This window comes from Atta colombica, unplaced genomic scaffold (assembly GCF_001594045.1).
Source record: "Atta colombica isolate Treedump-2 unplaced genomic scaffold, Acol1.0 scaffold277, whole genome shotgun sequence".
Lineage (NCBI taxonomy): Eukaryota > Metazoa > Arthropoda > Insecta > Hymenoptera > Formicidae > Atta > Atta colombica.
This window is the reverse complement of record NW_017259378.1, coordinates 1,877,848-1,885,606: the sequence shown is the minus strand read 5'-3', so window position 1 is coordinate 1,885,606 and position 7,759 is coordinate 1,877,848.

The following is a 7,759-nucleotide window of genomic DNA, read 5'->3' as shown; positions in this document are numbered from 1 at the left end:
TATATATATATATATATATCGATTTTAAAAAAAAAAACACACACACACAGTAATAATCTGATTTATTAGGAAAATTCAATCATGTAAAATAAAATATTCACATCTATCATGAAAGAAGAGCACTTTAGACGAGAAATTTTATAGGAGCTTAGTGCACATTTTAATATCATACAAAAGTAAACGATATCGACCGTTTAACGAACAAGTTTCATTCACGCATAAATATCGAGTTACTACTATGAATCTTATCAAATTATAAATTTTTCACGCCAAACTGACAAGTTACACTTACACTTACAATTATAGCAAAGTCGCAGAATAAAATCTTGAAATTTGCATAATCAAACAACCTTAGAATCCTTGATAATTTGAGAGATGTTCACGTTAGAAGAATTTATCTTTAAACGAATCCGGATATTAAGTACAACTTCGAATAATACCCATTGTCTGATTTTTCCTATTAAAATGCGCTTTTCTTAAATTCCAAGTCACAAAACTGCAATCAACCTTGGATTTGCAAGAATCGATCTTTTTTGAACTAACACTTGAATTAATTGGATCCTTTTCAATCCACTCAGCTACGAGAATTTTATTCTACATTAGGCAAATCAAGATATGTAAAATTTGCTACGTACTGAAATCTTAGCAAGAATCATGCGTCTAAAACAAAGCTTCAATGTTTTTATCAAATTATTATTAATGTGTAGCGAAAAATTTCTTTGCACAAATAAATTATTAATACGGAACAATGTATAATTACATCAATTTATGCTGTTCGACAAATATTCTTATTGTTAGTAATAACTTTTGTTAAATTAATCAGACTGAACTGCGTGATAATATAATCGAATACTATTAATTTTTAGCAATTAATTTCTCGTAAATGTTAAAAACTTTCCAAAATACTCCTGAGTATATGAATAAAAAATAAATCTACGTCAAATCTAAGGATCATATTATCCTTTATACAACAGGGAGAGAATATTAACATGCTACAGTTTTAATGAAACTTCTATATGTCCCAGGTGTAATAATTATAACGAAAAATGCCTTTGCTACAGAGAGGAATTTAATTATCAAATAGATCGTACCAATTCAAAATGCTAAAGTAAAAAAATTCTACAACAAATGTGTTCGTAAGAGATTGTTGGTCATAAATCAGTAATGAGATAAAACGTAATCGATTACAAAATCGCAAAACATTTTATGCTCTATGAATTTTCATGCACGTATGGTTGAATCCTTGTGGGAAATTTTTCATGAACATACATAACAAAATACTATTAGACAAAAGAATTTTTTTTATAATTACTTTACTATTAGATAAAATGTTTTATCTTCACTTAGAGAAAGGTTACTTCAATTCAAAGAAATGTTTATTTGTTATACGGTTAAAGAAAAATTTCTTTGATTTAAACATCATTTTTTAAATCAAATAAAAAAATTTATCTAATAAAAAAATAATTGATATAAGTATTTAAAGCTTTCATACTTTAAAATATTATATAGAGAGCATTAAATTGATGTCTCTTTATATGGTTGCAACAGATTTTCTATAAAATTCGAGATGAAATGTCAAAGATCGCGAGCATTTGAGTGAAACGATCGTAATTTATGTTAGAAAATCGTAAAACAGATTGCAACACATGCTTTCCGCTTTAGCTAGTAGCATGAGAAAATTAATGTTCGTACATAAAAAAAAGAACACTGTTACGTGAAAAGTCAAATCTCTTTCTCTGAATACAAGCATTATTTGTGACGCGTTATTACCGCAGTGCTTTAAACGGATTTTTTTCTTTTCTCTCTTGCCCTTCTCATCCTCCATATTAATTTTTCTGTCTGACTTTGTATAAACACGAAAAATTAAGAACGTAATGTTGTATCTTATGCCATGGTAAATTCCATCAGCAGAGTTTTCAGCAGCTTTTAAATGATCAACGAGCATGCATTTGTCTTATTAAATAAATAGAATGATTTATGTGAAAGTCCTGTGTCTTCCAATTCATTTTATCCTATTGTCAAAATGATAAGTAATAACTGCCAGATATTCATTAAATATTTCATTATATTCACTGCTCATGTAGGTGGTGCTCAAAATAGAAATTAAATTAAAACTAAATAAGAAACCAAAGATTTTTGAAATGTTTTCTTTCTATTAAAACTTTACTTTTATATACGAAGTTTATTTTTATTTTCATTAAAATTCATTTAATTCTCAGCTTTACTATAATTTTAATAAATAAAAAGAATTAAAAATTTTAAAACGTTATCAAGAACATTAATTACTAAATTCCATTGTAATAATTATATATTATATGTATATTTTTTAAAGGTAAAAGTTCAACAATATAAAAATTTTATACAGTAATAACTGACATTGTTTTTGAAGCAAATAATTTTTGCATTGCGTGTTGGAGAGATATGCTAAAAATTTCAAATTGCATCACAAATAAAAAAATTTATAACACTGAATGTTATTTATATCATCACCAAGAAGATAAAATCTCACGAATATAAGTATTTACTGTCGAAAACATTTTCGATAAGTAATTTTCTTTGTTCATATTCGCTTATGTAACGTAATCTTATTAAATATACAATATTAACATATACAATATAAATATACAATATTAAATATACAATACACAATATAACATACCAACTAAAATACAACAATGTACTATTTTTTGTTCAATTATCTTGAAAGTCTGAAATATTTACTCTAATTGAAAATTTATTAATATTGCCTTATTTGTATTTTGCTCTCTTAGAAAGAAACTTCCTTTAATTTAATCAAGTACATTGCAAAACTGTTCCACAAAATCCTGGTGGCAGTTGGTACTACTTTTCTACAGGATGCACAGCCCGTATGCAAATATAGTGCGATCGATTTAAATTTATATTGGATGCCAGCTGCGCCATTCAATTACATCACACTCGAAGCAAAACTCTATTATTAAAAGACCTCGTAAAAAAAGTCGTATGTGAAAAAGTCTTTCAAAGGAGTTCGCTTAAGAGAAATGAGGAATTAATACGATTGCAAAGTATCGATGGAATGCAGAAAAGATTAATCGCTGTCGAATTCCGTATCGTTGTGGTGCAAAATGCGGAATGCAATCATAGTTCCAATTTGACAGTGGCAATATCTGCTGAACTGAAATGCCGTCGTTCCAACAAGCATAACACACGATATACTAAGTACTAATTTTAAGCACATTTTAATTTCATACTCATGAATCCATATATTAAGCACATTTTAATTTCATACTCATGAATATATCATTTAAAAGAGGTTTATGATTAAGAATATCATATAACACTACTTAAATGATAAATTCTTTTTCACGTGCATCACAGATAATTAATTATTTTATATTGATTTGCATATTGTTACACAGTAACGCGGTCCACATTTCTGTCACGTGCAGGCTATGTATGCTCTCTTTAATGAAGTAAAATACGTGGTATGCGATCAAATGATATGATGATTTTGAAATGCACAATGAGTTTTCTAGAAAACAATAAATATTGTTGACAATGAAACCAATTCTTTCGCTTTTGAGTAAAACGAAAATTCATATATCAATTGTATTGATATCTGCAATTTACTGCAGATGATAACTGCATTTAAAGCAAGACACTACATATAATTTTTGTACATAATTTTTACTAATTTCATTAATATATGATTAATGCATAATACTTTAATACAATAAAATAAATGATTATTCGAAATTTTATATTTGTGCGCAACACGCAATAGATTTTTTTATCTTTTTTCAAAGAATGTTTCAAAGAATTGATACACATTGATACAACAAATTGAAATAAACAAATATAATTTGTTTCGCTCCAATTTATTACATCAGTGCAGAACATTCTTCGAAAAAGAGTAGATCTAATATTACGAATGTATGTCATAACTCATTACCAAAGCATTATCAAAAATACAAAAATTTCATAAATTGTTTTATTATATTTAATTGTGAGCATCGCTGCATCGGTGTACATTAAAGCATAATTCTTTTAGTAGTTTAAAAATTAATTTTTTGTTTGCCTTGATTCTTATATAAAATCATTTTGTAGCATTTATTTACAAATTTTGAGGAGATAGCATTATGAATGAAATCAAATTTTTATATATACTAATGAAACTCTAATATACTAATGAAACTCTAATAAATATTCGTATAAAAGTTTAGATTCATTTAGTCATTTAAAACTTATTCGTTTTTATTCGTTTAATTAAAATGATAAATAATTGCGTTGTATATAATCATTAAAAGCTAAATAATTTTCTTTGTTTTTTTTTTGTAGCTGGTTTTAGAGCGTTACAACAAAATTTTTTAGCTGATATTAACTTTTTGGGTTTTTGAGTAATAACTTTTAGCTAATATTCAAGATCTAATATTATACAAAACATTTTTAATGTTGTTTCTTGTATGAATCTTTGAGAAATTTTCAAACAAAATAAAATCATTTTTAATATGTCTAGTTTTTTATCAACAATTTATTAGTATTTTATGTTGTAATTTGATAATTTTTTATTTATGTGTATTTATATATTATTTTAATTTGATTTATGTCAAAACAAAACGAATTTGCATAAACATATATAATATATAATAAACATGCATAAATTTATAGAATAATTAGATGTAAAATATTAATCCTATCCCTTGAGACGCCGATATTTTTATACATATTACGCTTTCTATTGAACATATAATAGTTCTCTTGGTAGCATAGCCGCGTTCAATTTACGTCAATGAGCGAGTTTTGCCGGATAGATGTTAATTTCGTGAGAGAACAAACAGGGAAAAAACTGTAAAGCGAAAGAGATGCGCACGAGAAAATATTTGAGTGACCTTTCTTCATTCGTTATTAATAATAAGGTCTTCTTATCGTGTCACATTAGTTACCTCACATCTGAAACTTTAATCTAATATTAAAGAAAACTTAAATGACAATCCATGTGTAGACTTATATAAGACTATTAACAACATTCTGGTCAAAGGGAAGCCACTTATATTACATCAATAAAGCAGTTATAACGCTTAAGTGAAGTACTAGCACTTACAAATTATAAGTTCATAACTAACAATTATAACTAATTTACAGTTAGTTATAACGCTGGAACATTAAATATAATATAAGTTAGTAAATGTATATAGTAAATTAAATGATTAGACAAATCCCAATTTTTAAAATACTTATATTTAAAAAATGGTTAATTATTATATTTTATATTATATTTCTCATTTACGTATATATACGTGCAATTAAATTTGTAAATGTGTAATTCAATAAGCGAATCATCATAAATTAACAATAAAAATCGAAAATCTTAATTATCATTTGTATACACAGTATTCCCGGTTTTCCGTATACTTTAATATGCAATATAAACTGAAATACGAAAAAAAATAATATATAAATGTAAAATACTTTATTAAAAAGTTATAACAAAAATATCAAATGTATAAAAGAAAATTTTTATATGAAGATTTCCTATATCGCAAAAAAGGTGATACATTAATTTCTTATACATTTCATATTTTTATTATGTAATATTTTAATATAACATTTTAGAACTTACGTTTATATATACACAACATTTTTTTCTTATTTCAACCCGTAGAACATATTGTTAAAGTTTATATGGAAAAACTTGGGACATTCCAGAATGTCTGTATAAATTGCTCGATATTAAATTGATCTTAATCTTCTATGACCATTCCGTAATTATTTCATTCATGTTACTTCGACTTAGAAATTAATATATTACACAGGAGAAAATCATTTGTCACTGTTAGTAATCACTTGCTCTAGAGAACGTGCACGTGTGATCGTGATATCTCTCAATTTTCCGAGACAATGTTTTTTTCCCCTTATTGAAACGCACCAAATTATTATTTATTTTCTTTGACTATTTGTTTCAAATAAATAAGATATATTTATTAGTAAATGACCAGTCATTAAATAATTATTTTATCTTATAATTGTACAATGATTAAATCTTGCATTTCCGTTTAGGAAAAATTTAATGAGACAAAAACTTTGATTAAAGAAAAATTTCGGTTCTTTTTGTAAAAAAAATATTATTTTTAATAATATATGACAATTCCCATAATTCATTCATATCGTAAATATAAATTCGCTTATAAATATTTAATTTTTTAAATTCATATTTGTATATAGAAGTTTATCAAGGCAAATACAATGGGTATGTTACATCACAATTTTTTCTTTTATTTTATAAAAACTTAGTGCATTTATCAAATAGAATGAACAAGGAGCACGTTGGGGAGATTAAATGTCGAATTTTTTAAATATCGAATTACCGACCACCATTCTCTGATTATCTGGGAAAATCTTTTCACAATTTTTTATCATGACACAATCGATTTTAGTTTTTGATACTCGTTTACTCATTATTTGAAATCGTATATTTTGACCGACGACTCTCTATTTCATCTACGATTGTAAGCATATACCACGTTACTTGTTTCCGCGTTCACGAGCATGCTTTGTATGTGTTTACAAAGTGGAAATTCTAATTTCTGGCGCACAAACCCTGCATCCGCTACTCTATTATCAGCACGTGCTCTTACTTCCTGCTATTATCCCGCAAGTTTCATCGCCAAATTTATCTTATTTCATTTTCGCAGATATGTTACCGTGTCATATAAGAGATTACCATGCGATAAAGAGATTATCATGCGTCCAAAGCACGCTTGCAAACCGATATATGATACTCTCTTATACGCCAAAATGTCAATATATTGGTCTCATGGAATATTTAAGGTTAACATGGCCGTTTGATTCATAAAGTATGTATTTTCCAGCATCCTAAGTTTTCTCGATCATAAAACTCGAGACCAGATGGGCGCATAATGTATGACGAGTACTCGCGCGATCTCTATCTAAAATTTCAATTTTTTAGAACAAGCATTTGCTCATGCATAATTTATTTTCCTCTGACAGGCAGCCATCCGCGCTTTTAAAAAATTAGAGATAACAATGAAATATCATTCTTTGTCAACGTGTATAAAACGAAAACTTTCTTTTAATTGCGATGATGCTTTTATACTAACGGTAAAACCGAACAGTGATACTGTAATAATATTGCCGGAACAATATTTTTTGAAGTAATGGAAGCTTTTTCTTTCTACTCAATTATTCTACTTCTATATTATTTTTTTATTTTAAATTATGATTTCCTAAGTACAGATATATTTACAAATGAAATAAAATAATGATTTTTCAAACTTTCTTTTCTCTTAGATTTTAAAAAGTAAAAAGTTAATTAACTTTGTAATAATCAGTCTACCAATAATATTTTTTCTCTTATCAATTAATTAATCAGTCGGTTTTCCAATAAATACAAATGTAAGTCTTAAATGAATTTTTCATTTAAATTACGACGATTGCACATTAAATGCACATAACAAAATACTTGGGAAAGAGAATCGCTGCACAAGTTCTAAATTAAACTTGTCAAACAACATGACTATCAGAGAGCTTCACTGCAAAGAGTAGATTGATAAATAACAAGTTTAGAGAAGCATAAAATTGAATATGTTAATCGTAAATAGCATTTCTTCTTAAACGGGTTATTCTAGACATATCTGAGACTTATATAAACACAAATAACTGATACAACAGCTGGCATATTTGTCATATTAATCTCATGAGATTATGTGTGTTTATTGTTTCGAAAACTATATGGAAAAAACAGCATCAAAATGAAATTCGG